The sequence below is a fragment of the Pan troglodytes genome, chromosome 2 (genome assembly GCF_028858775.2).
Source record: "Pan troglodytes isolate AG18354 chromosome 2, NHGRI_mPanTro3-v2.0_pri, whole genome shotgun sequence".
NCBI lineage: Eukaryota > Metazoa > Chordata > Mammalia > Primates > Hominidae > Pan > Pan troglodytes.
Genome location: NC_086015.1, coordinates 58,525,297 through 58,538,128, shown reverse-complemented (window position 1 = coordinate 58,538,128; position 12,832 = coordinate 58,525,297). Strand labels below are relative to the sequence as shown.

General features: G+C 38.7%; 1 protein-coding gene across 3 annotated transcripts in view; it reads right to left on the bottom strand.

The window, feature by feature from the left end:
* CACNA2D3 (calcium voltage-gated channel auxiliary subunit alpha2delta 3) overlaps positions 1-12,832 on the bottom strand; it is a 943,155-nt gene that overhangs the window by 569,556 nt on the left and 360,767 nt on the right. The window lies entirely within an intron of this gene.

The following is a 12,832-nucleotide window of genomic DNA, read 5'->3' as shown; positions in this document are numbered from 1 at the left end:
CTCTAAGTGCCTTTCATGTGTTAACTCATCTGATTCTCCTAACAATGTTATGAGGTGGATTTTATGAGTATTCCTACTTCACAAATGAGGACACTTAGGAATAGAGAATGTATACGTCCTGCAAAAAATTACATAGCTGATAAGGAAAGCCAGAATTCAAATACAGGCCATCTATCTTGAGTCTGTGCTTAAATCTACTGTATCAGATGGCCAATGGCAGGTGTGGGTGGAATTAACAGAGCAGAACCTTAAAATAACTACAATTGATATGCTCTAGAGGCTAATGGAAAAAGTGGACAACATGTAAGAACAGATGGGTAATATAAGCAGAGAGATGGATATTCTATGAAAGAATCAATGTGAAATGCTAGAAATCAAAAACATTGTAACAGAAATGAAGAATACCTTTGCTGGTTCATTAGTAGACTGAACACAGCCAAGGAAATAATTGCAGAGGATGAAGATGTGTCAAAAGAAACTCCCCAAAAAGAAATGCAAAAAGAAGAGAAAATAGAAAGGGAACAGAATATCCAAGAATTGTGAGATAATCACAAAACGTATAACATATGTGTAATGGGACACCAGACTGAGAAGAATGGAAACTGAAATATTTGAAATAATAATGGCTGAGTATTTTCCAAAATTAATGACAAAAATCAAGCTACAGATCAAGGAAGTTGAGAGAACACTGAACACAATGAATATTACAAAGATTTACATCTACACATATCATATTCAAACTGTATAAAATCAAAGACAAAGAGAAAATCTTGAAAGAAACCAGAAAGCGGGTGGGAGAATCTTACCTGTAGGGGAACAGGGATAAGGATTACATCAGACTTCTCTTCAGAAGCCATCCAGGCAAGAAGAGAATGGAGTGAACCACTTAAAAAGTGTTCAAAGAAAGAACCATCAACCTAGAATTCTGTATCCCATGAAATTACCCTTCACAAGTAAAGGAGAAATAAAGACCTTCTCAGGCAAACAAAAATGAAGGAATCTGTTGCCAGTAGACTTGCCTTGCAAGAATTGTTAAAAGTTCTTAAGAGAGAAGCAAAATGATATAGTTTAGAAATTCTCATCTGCATTAAGACAGGAAGAATGTTTGGCCAGGCACAGTGGCTCACACTTGTAATCCCAGAACTTTGGGAAACCAAGGCAGGAGGATTGCTTGAGCCCAGCAGTTCAAGACCACCCTAGGCAACATGGTGAAACCCTGTCTCTACAAAAAAAAAAAAAAAAAAAAAAAAATTAGTCAGGCAAATTAGTCGGTTGCGGTGGCACCCGCCTGTAGTCCCAGCTACTTAGGAGGCTGAACCAGGAGGATCACCAGAGCCTAGGAGGTTGAGGCTGCAGTGAGTCATGATTGTGCCAATGTACTCTAGCCTGGGTGACAGAGTGAGACCCTGTCTTACCAAAAAAAAAAAAAAAAAAAAAAAAAAATAGTGTTAGAGCAAGAATAAATGAAGGTAGATAAAATATTTTGTTATTCTTAACTAATCTAACATATAACAGCTTGTTCAAAATAATAATAGTAATAAATTACTGTCTATGGATAAGTGAAATGAATAATAGCAGTGTTATAAGAAACTGGAGGGAGGAATGTGGAATACTCTGTGCTATGATTTGAATGTGTTCCCTCCAAATTTTAGGTGTTATAATGTGACAGTAATAAGTGGTGTGGTCATTAAGAGATGAATAGGCCATGAGGGCTCCTCCCTCATGAATGGGATTAGATGTCCTTATAACAGGGATTGACAGAGAAAGTCTGTCCCTTTTTCCATTCTATCTTCTACCAGGTGAGGAAACAACACTCTTCCCTTCAAGAGGATACAGTATCAGTGCATCATATTGGAAACAGAGCAGCCTACACCACACACTAAACATGCCAGCACCTTGATCTTGGGCTTTCCAGCCTCCAGAACTGTGAGAAAATAAATTTCTTTTCTTTATAAATTAAGAAGAATTTATAAAGTCTCAGGTATTCTGTTGTAGCAGCACAAATGGCCAAGACACTCAGTTATAAGATACCTGCACTACAGATGAAGTAGTGTAAGGTTATCTGAAGTGGACTTAAATTAGTTGTAAATGCATACAGCAAACTTTAAGGCAACTACTAAAATAACTGTAAAAGGAAGCATAATTTATATGCTAAGAGAGGAGAGAAAATTAAGTCACATAACATGTTCAATTAAAACTAGAGAAGGCAGAAAAAGAGTAGAAGAAAAAAAAGAAAGAAAGAAGGAAAGAAAAAGAAAGAAAGAAAGGAAGGAAAAGAAAAGAAAAAAGAAAAGAAAAGAAAAGTGAGAGAAAGAAAGGAAGGAAGGAAAGAAGGAAGGAAGATGGACGGACCTGGTGTAGTGAATAGAAAACTGTTACAAATATGGTACATATAAATCCAACTATATCAATAATCACCTTGAATGAGCATGGAATAAATACATCAATCAAAAGACAGAGGCTGGCAGAGTAGATTAAAATACAAGACCTAACTATATTTTGTCCATAAGAAGCCCACTTTAAACATAAAGACACAGATATATTAAAAGTAAAGGGATGAAGAAAGATATACCATGCTAACATTAATCAAAAGAAAGTGAGGGTAGTTGGTTTAATTTCAGACAAAACAGACTTCAGAGCAGGGAAAATTATCAAGGAATAAGATAGGCAGGCATTACTTAATGATAAAGAGGTCAATTCTCTAAGAAGACAAAGCAATCCTTAATGTAGTATGCATCTAACAGCACAGTGTTAAAATACATGAAACAAAGACTGATAGAACTGCAAGGAGAAACAGATGAACTAGCTATTATAGTTAAAGACTTAAATGCCCCTGTATCAGTAACTGACAGACTCAGGAGGCAAAGTACTGGTAAGAATACAGTTGAAATGAACAATACCATCAATTGGATCTAATTTACATTTATAGAATACTTCATCCAACAAGAGAAGAATACACATTCTTCTTAAGCATGTAAAGATGCTTGCTTGGAACATTCAAGATAGACCACATCAGGGGCCCTAAAACACATCTTCACAAACTTAAAAGAATGGAAATCATACGGTGTCTGCTCTCAGACCACAATGAAATTAAACTGGAAATCAATAACAAAAAAGATAGCTGAAAAAAATCCCAAAATATTTGGAGATTAGACAACATACTTTTAAAAGAATTCTCAAGATAATTTTTTTAAAAATTAAAATGAAAACACAGCCTATCAAAAGGTGTGGGATGTAGCAAAAGCAAAGCTTACAAGGAAATTTATAGCACTGAACACATGTATCAGAAGAGAAAAGAAGATCTAGAAGCAATCATCTAAGCTTCTACTTTAGAAAACTAGAAAAAGAAGAGCATATTAAATCTAAAGTAAGCAGAAAAAATGTATATTTTTTATTCTGCAAAGCAGAAATCAATGAAATTAAAAACAGAAAATCAGTAGAATCAATGAAACCAAAAATTTGTTCTTTTTAAAATTATAGTACAAAGATCCAAATAAAAATTAACAAAGGGAAGGGGTACATGAGGCAAAGTCCCAAGGAATCCAGGTGCAACCTTCCAAGAGTTCTGCCCCAGTGCAATCACAGAGATTATACTTAATTCTTCTATTAATGAGTTGTAATAATACATTGGAAGTGGTGTCTAACAGAGACTCAGCATTCAGGATTTTTATTGTGGGTTGGTCCTGTAGCAATACTACTTTCAAACTTAACCTAGTTAACATTTATAGAACTCCATACCTAACAACTGCAGAGCACACATTCTTTTCTAGATCATATACTGGGCCATCAAATAAGTCTCAATAAATTTAAAATGACTGAAATCCACATACTATGTTCTCTGATAATAATGAGCTACATTTAGAAATCAATGTATGATATTGATATGAAAAATATCATTGATATCTAGATTTTAATAAAAGATGATACCTGCAAATAGACTAAAGATTTGGATATTAAACAAAATACTTATTAATAATACATATGTCAAGGAAAAAAATGACATGGGAAATTGGAAAATATTTTGAAATTAATCATAATGAAAACAACATATCAATATTTGTGAGATGAAACGAAAGCAGAGCTTAGAGAAGAAGTTACACATTTAAAAGCTTATAATATAGAAGAAAAAAATTTCAAGATAAATAGTCTACCTCAAGATTCTACCTTAACAAGGTATTAAAAAGATGAATAAATGAAACTCAATGTTAAAAGAAGGAATAAAGTAATAGAGATAAGTACAGAAATTTAAAACAAAACAAGTAACAGGAAAAAATCAATAATACCAAAATTTGGTTAATATAATGAACAAAATTATGAAATTCTAGTTACACTGATTAAGAAAAAAAGTAAGAAAGCAGAAAATACCAGTATCTGGGATGAAAGAGGAAACATTACTCCAGATCCTACAGATAATGAAAGGATAAGGGAATATTACAAACAACTTTATGCCAATAAGTTCAATAACTTAGGTTAAATGTCAAACTCCTTGGGAAACAGAAATTATCAAAATGGACACAAGAAGAAATACAAAATATAACTGGCCCTAGAAATACAAAAGATATTGATTTCACTGTTAATAGCCATGATAAAACAAACAACTCTAGGTTCATATGCCTTAACTGATGGATTCTATCAAATATATGAGAAAAAAATACAAACAATCTTATATAGACTCTTCAGGAAAATTAGAGGAGAAAATACTTCCTATCTAATTTAATGAGGGTAGCCTAACCTTGACACCAAACAAGAACTTTAAAAAAAAAAAAAAACTATACGCCAATATCCCTCATAAGCCTAGATACAAAAATCTTAACAAAATTTTAAATCAAATCCACCTATAAATAAAGAGATAATACATCACGACCAAACTGTATTAATCCCAGGAATTCAAGGTTGGTTTAATATTTGATTAATCAACATAATTCACCACATCAACAGAACAAAGAAGGAAAATCATAACATCAAATAGATAAAGAAAAAGCATGTGATAGAATTCAATTTTTGTTCATCATAAAAACCATCAGGAAATTTGAAATAAGGAAAAATATCTTCAACCTAATGAAAAGGATTTACAAAAAAAACCTGTATCTGACATTATATTGATGAAGAAGCACTGAATGTTTTCCCCCTAAGATCAGAAACAAGGCAAGGTTGTCTTACCACTTCTATTCAATACTGTAAAGGTGGTCCTGGCAAATACTGTAAGACAAATAAATAAACAAAAGCCATAGGTATTGAAAAGGGAAAAAAATCTGTCTTTACTTTTCTACATAGATTTTGTCTATATAGAAAATCCTAAGGAATTCACATAATATAACTTAAAAGAGAGTTAACAAGATCACAGAATACAAAATAAATACACAAAATCCATTTTATTTCAATATACTAACACAAAACAGTTGGAAATTGAACTGGAAAATAATAGCATTTATGATAGCATAGAATAAAATAGGTATCAATTAAACTATAATAGGTGTATATTAAACTGTGTGCAATGTCTGTATACTACAAAGTACTAAAAACCACAAAATATTTGTTTGAACTTAAAGAAGACTTATATAAATGGACAGAGGTAGCTTGCTCAAAAATTGGAGAATTCTATTTTATGATGCAAGTTCTTCCCAAAGTGATCTATAAATTCAATGAACTCCCAATCAAAATATATAAGCATTTTTAATATAAATTGAAAAGCTGATTTAAAATTTTACATATAAGTAAAAGAGACCTCAATTTTCAAAACAATTTTTAAAAAGAAGAAAAAAGCCCAAGGACTCACATTTTCTGATTTTAGGCCTTCCTCTAAATCAAATTAATCAAAGCAGTATGGTATTAGCATTAGAATAGACAAACAGATCATGAAACGGAGAGTGCAGAAATAAAGCTGCACATATATGGTCAATTGACATCAAATAAAGGTGCTTAGGTAATTCAGTGAGGACAGTATTTTCAACAAACTGTGCTGAAACAAATGACTAAAAACTACATTCTCAACCCCTAACTCACACCATACACATATGAATTTGAGATGGATGACAGACTTAAATGTAAAAACTAAATCTGTAATATTTCTAGGAAAAAAGTAAAGGATACTTTATGGCCTCCAGGTAGGCGTTGATTTCTTAGGCTACAGAAGGCACTTACATTTTAAAAATGGATAATTTGGAATTTATGAAAATTCAAAACTTCTGGTCATCAAATTCACCAGTAATAAAACAAAAATGAAAGCCACTGTTCAGGAAAAAGTATTCGCAATACACACATCTGAAAAATGACCTGTGCCCTAAATATGTAAACAACTCCTGTAACTCAACGGAAAATATTAATCAAAATATGGGCAAAAGATTTGAACAGACACTTTACAAAAGAAGGTATGTGAATGGTCAATCTGCAGACCAACATGTGTTCAATGTCATTAGTCATCAGGGAAGTACAAAATAAAACTCCAATCAGATGCCATTTTATACCCACTAGAAGTGCTGACATTAAAAATTCCAGTAATATTAAACATTGCCAAGGATATGGAGCAATCAAATATCTCATATATTGCTTGTGGAAATACAAAATGGTACAAACACTTTGGAAAAACATTTTGCAGCTTCTTATAATGTTAAACATATATCTACCATATGACCCAGCAATTCCACTTCTAGCTATTTACCTAAGGGAAATGAGAACATATGCCCACAAAAATATTTGTGTGAATATTCACGGAAACCCCATTCATAATAGCCCCAAACTAGAAATAACCTAAATATCCATTAACAGTTAAAGGATTAACAAATCTGTGATATATTCATGTAATGGATTACTACTTAACAACAACTTACTGATACATTCAAAGTATCAATGAATCTCACAAACATTCTGAGTAAAAGAAACCAGAGACAAAAGAGTACATATGCATGATTTCATGCATACGAAGTTCTAATACAGGCAAAATTATTATTCAATAGTGATGGCACTCAGGAGTTGCTTCTCAGAGGGAGAGTGAGAGTCAACTAGAGAGGTACACAAGAGAGCTTCCTGGAGTCCTGGAAATTTCCCTATCTGGTTGGTTGTTTGTTTTGAGATGGAGTCTCACTCTGTCCACCCAGGCTGGAACGCAGTGGCCTGATCTTGGCTCACTGCAGCCTCTGCCTCCTGGGTTCAAGTGATCCTCCTGCCTCAGCCTCCCAAGTGGCTGGGATAACAAGTGTGCACCACCACACCCTGCTAATTTTTGTATTTTTAGTAGAGATGGGGTTTCACCATGTTGGCTAGGCTGGTTTTGAACTCGTGGCCTCAAGTGATCTGCCCTCTTCAGCCTCCCAAAGTGCTGGGATTACAGGTGTGAGCCACTGCTCCTGGCCAAATTTCCCTATCTTGATGATACATGGGTTACTCAGGTGGATTCATTTGTCAGTACTCATTGAATTGCATGCTAAAGAATTGCGCATTTTTCCATATAGAAATTCATGCCTCAATAAAAAAAAATTAAAGTCACTAAAGACCTTTCAATTCTTTTTGAATAATTAATTCAAGAAGTTTATAGAAACAGAACTCAAGTTAATAAATTCCATCCCTAACCATTTTTTAAAGCAAAATTCACTGTAAGATGTCACCCAGAAATAAAAAAAATCATACTTTTCTGCTGAAAGACCAATCAATGGCACTCCTCACTGTGCGGAAATACCTTGACCAGCCCATGAACCGCTCAATGCCAATGGGAAGGACCCCTTCTCTTAAGTAGTCTGCTTTCTAGGAAACATGTCAGCAGCACTTCTTCCCACAGCACCTGATATGGTTTGGCTCTATGTCCCCACCCAAATCTCATCTTGAATTGTAATCCAAATTATAATTCCCAGGTGTCGAGGGAGGGACCAGATGGGAGGTGACTGGATCACGGGAGCAGTTTCCCCTGCTGTCCTCATGACAGTGAGTGAATTCTCATGAGATCTGGATGTTTGATAAGTATGCCCCTTCATGCTTGCTCTCTCTCTCTCCCTCTCTCTCACCTGCCACCATGTAAGACAGGCCTGCTTCCCCTTCTGCCATGATTGTAAGTTTCCTGAGGCCTCCCCAGCCATGTGGAACTGTGAGTCAATTAAACCTCTTTCCTTTATAAATTACCCAGCCTCAGGTATTCTTTATAGCAGTGTGAAAACAGACTAATACAGCACCCTGTTGAAGGAAGTCTTAATCTTCCATAGACCAAAGTGCTTCACATATTATCTACCTTTTCCAAACTCAAGCCTTCACTCCATCGTTTCATAGAACTGGAAGTTAAAATAGCAAAATGAAGCCTCAGCCTGCTTAAGGACAATGAATAATGGTTCATGCACAGGCTCTCTGAAAGCAGCTTCAAAACTGCCATTTAATTGAATAAGCTGCGCTGCCCAGAATGCAAATGAAATAGGGATGAAAGCCTAAGCATGATTTTGCTCAATGGCACTCATCATTTACCAGGGACGATTGTGTGTTCTGCTTCTCCTCCCCAAACCCATTTGTCTCTTCTGTATTGATTTTGAAAAGGCTGATTCAGTACAAACAAGTACTGACAATCATTTCTCAGTCTTTGGAATGCATTGCTCTAATTATGAGGCTCAGTGGTTTTGTCCATATGATCAATGCAGGAAAAGACATGTTTAGTCCAAGTCACCTCAGTATTTCTGAATCCTTGTTCCCCATGTCATCGGAGTAAATTTAATTCTTTTGTGGGTGTGTCTGATGACCTACTAAGTGTGATGGGAGCACAACAGAACTAATCCAGGGGACAAAATGTGGCATATAAAATACCAGAGACAAAGTACTAGGTGTGTTGTTCACCAGATACCGGCCCAGGCCCAGGCTCAGGAGGTGGTTCAATGAGTAAGTATTTAAAAGTTATTCAATAGGGCAGGGGCCAGCAAACTTTTTCTGTCAAGGGTCAGACAGTAAATATTTTGGGCTTCAGAGTCTTTGTTGCAGCTCTTCACCTGTACTGTTGTGGCATGACAGCTGCCATAGATAATACAAACGGGCCTGGCTGTGCTCCAGCCATTTACCAGAAAATTACAAAGTTGCAAAAAAGATTTGGCCTTCAGGCTGTAGTTGGTCAACCCAGGCAGCAGGATGCTGTGGGATATTCAAGGGACAGAAATTATTAAAAACTTCTCTGACTGGAAGAGATTTTCAGCAAAGATGCACGAGGCTGGGCCTTGAAAATTGGAGGATTAGGACATGCCAAGATAAGGAGGGAGACAGGAGAAGTAAAGGCATAGGAGCTGGTAACTAGGGAAGGGAATAGGACATATCTCAGATTGGCTGAATGAGAGGGTAGTAATGGGGAGTTCAGAGACAAAAACAGGTGGGGGCCAGGGCAGAGAAGGTCCTGAATACTGGAATAAGCACTGGACATTATTTTCTGGACCAAGGATTCCAAACATTTTTGATCAAGCATTCCTTTCACTAAAAAGTTCTTGAGGCCACGCGCGGTTGCTCACGCCTGAAATCCTAACATTTTGGGAGGTTGAGATGGGTGGATTGCCTGAGCTCAAGAGTTCAAGACCAGCCTGGGCAATACAGTGAAACCCTGTCTCTATTAAAATACAAAAATTAGCCAGGTGTGGTAGCATGCGCCTGTAGTCCCAGCTATGCGGGAGGCTGAGGCAGGAGAATTGCTTGAACCCAGGAGGCGGAGGTTGCAGAGAGCTGAGATTGTGCCACTGTACTCCAGCCTGGGTGACAAGAGCCAGACTCCAACTCCAAAAAAAAAAAAAAAAAAGTTTTGAGCAATACCTCCCACATACATATTTATTTATAACTCATATGTACTACCTGCCATTGTCTTAACATTTGTACATTATAAAACAAACTACAAAAATGACATTACATGTAAATGTAAATTAAAGTAGCATATTCTCTCTGGGCATTCCATTCTCTCTGGGCTCACTCCGTGCAGCCCCAGATGCAGCATGTCCAGAGAATGAGCTGTAGAACAGAAAGTCATTCTACAGCATACTCACAGGGAAAGAGGTTTTTTCTTTTTCAATGAACAAAGTTTGGGAAATACAGGGAGAGCTGAGTTTAAGGAAAGGCAAAGAGGTTTATTCATTGAAGGACTTATCAGAGCCTTTAACTCTTTCTAAGTTAAAGTGTTTGAATATTGGGGTTTGGGGTCACATGGAGCACGTCCTGGTGCGGTGACAACTGGTAATCAGTTGTTGGTTGACTGACCAAACGAAAGTGTCAAAATCCATTTGATCCACAGGCCTCTCACAAGACCTGCACTCCACAAAACTGCCTTCACAATCAACTCTTCAGGCCGGGTGAGGCCAGGGAAAGCTGCTCAGAGGGTGAGGAAGATCATGCTATAAGTAATGGCTCCTATGGCCTGGGATAAGGGAAAGCTGTAGGAGGCCACGGTCCTATCGTTGCACAGCCTCTGTCACAAATTTGGACAGAGGAGCTGGTCCAGAGTAGTATGGTAAAGATGACTCCAGAAGTGTCCAGAATTGCTGGTCTGTGCCATCACCATAAGAAGAAAAGAACAAGGTTCCTGGCTTTGTTATACCTTGACAGTTCTGCAGCTTCCCTAAGGGCCACCTGGGCATCCCTCTTGCCTTCAGAGTTCCCCTCCTTTAATGCCACTGTCACAGAAAGTGGCAATTTTCAATTCTGATAGAGGTGCCACAAGGGAAAGGAATCCATTGCTCCAGCCCAGCCCTCTGCCCCTGTAGAATCCAGCAGCTCTGGCCTAATCACCAGTTCACCTAGGCTCCTGTAACTATGTAGAGCAAAGCTTCAGATTCTATAAGAAGAACTCCTAGACAGCAAAAAGGCTCTGTTTGCGTGCCCTCCCTGGTGGGCTGGCAGTGACTGCCTGTGCGTGTTGAGAAAGTTTCCGGGTCTATATCTCAACCAGAGGAAAGGGTGCTACCTTCTCACTGGTGGCCCAGCCTCTCCTCCACCACCAACGTCCTCCAAAACTCATTACTCCCCAGTTTAGAGGTTGGCAAACTTTTTCTGCAAAGAACTACCCAGATAGTAAATATTTTAGGTTTTGCAGGCCAGACAGTCTCTGTGGCAACATTCAATTTTGCTGTTTTAGTAAAAACAGCCAAATGCAATACATTTTAAAAATGGGTGTGGCTGTGTTCCAATAAAACTTTATTTATAAAAACAGGCAGCTGGCAGGACATGGCCCGCCAGCCCTCATTTCCTGAACTCTGCTATGGTTCCCTCTTTTCAGGTGAGAGCACATAATCTCAGAAATCAAGGTGTCCTAAGACAGTGCTTCTCAACTCTGGCCAAACCTCAGAACAATGAACTCTGAATCCCTGGACAGAGGTCCAAGCAGCAGGATTCTTTCAGTCTCCCCAGGTGAGTCCAATGTGCAGCCCAGGCTGAGACACCATGTTTTCAAGGGTGGCTTCTGCTTCCCTGTCCTGCAGGGTAAGTTGCGTAACAAAAATACAAGGTGCCACCGCAAAGGGCTTGTTTCCTAGGCTCCACACATTGTCGCGTGCAAATTAAATTCCTCCTGTAGCTTCTCGCATTGTTTCCTGTGTGCATGCTGTAGAGCCAACTGGCTGCAAACTCCCTAAGAGGCACACCTGAGCTTCTCTCACATCGATGCACCACTGACCCTAAGAACAAGTCCTACTCCAAAAATCCAGCCTGGCGGAAAGATCTAGAACACATGGTCAGCAGCAAAGCCAGTGCCCACTCAGTAAGTGACTATTAGTCAAGGTTCTCCAAAGAAACAGAACCAATAGGAGAGAGAGAGAGAATATAGAATATGGATAGGATAATGAGATATGTATATATTCCTTATATGTGCCTCAGTCTCCTCATCTGTAAAGTGGAGTAACTGTGAACTCCTTCACAGTTGTATGCCCAGCTCCTATCACGGCATCCAGCACAGGGAAGAGAAGTAAGAACTCAGTACCAGGAATCCATGGTGATGGGCTCCATCACACCTGCAGGGCTCAAGGGTCTCCCACTCTCCCTGAAGGCTTTCCCCTTCCCAGCAACCCCGCTTCCTCTGAACTCTTCTCCCCATGGGGGAAATTGGCGGGTTCTTTGAACCTTTCCCTCATGGTATTCACTCCACTGGTGAGCCCTCAAAGGACAGGCAGCCACCTATGCATCCCTGGATTCCTGGAGCATCTGTCCTTCCCAGCATCTGTGGAGGTGCCTTTCTCACCTCCACAGTCCTGGCACCAGGCACAGTGCCCAGAGGTCCTCAGTCAAAGGTGTGAGGATGACTGAACAGACATGGCTGTCCTTGTCTGTACCACTTAGGGAAACATTTGTGTGTTTTACCTCCAGCTAGGAAGAGCCTTCCCACTCTCTCCCTGGCAACTTAGATCAAGCCAGAGGAAGAATTAGATGGACCTGCTGATTCTGTTGACACCTTCCTCTGCCTGGATTCAACCCTGCATTCCATTCATGAAGCGGGAACCGGCCTGGTGTGGCCCGGAGAGCCAGGGCGTGGGAGCCTGCTGCGCAGGGATGGAACGGTGCTTACTGCTGAGTCTCGGACTGTTTCTCTTCCTGTGAAGTGGGATTGGTGCCGCCCACCTCCTCAGGTCTTTCTGTGATCAAATGGGATACAATGTACACAAGTCACCACACAGTGCCTGCAGCAGGTTCCTAATGTGTTTTCCTTTTCTCCTTTTTTCCTTATTGTTTTCTTCTTCCCAGCTCTGGGATGATGGCCAGCTTTTTACAACTTAGATTAAAAAATAAAAATTAGTAGGAATACTAGTTCTACATGAGCCAAACAAACACCCAGCTCCCGGTGCATGTGTGTCCTATGGGGAAGTAACATCATTGCTACTCAGCCATGCCCCTCTCCAAAGGTTTAGTG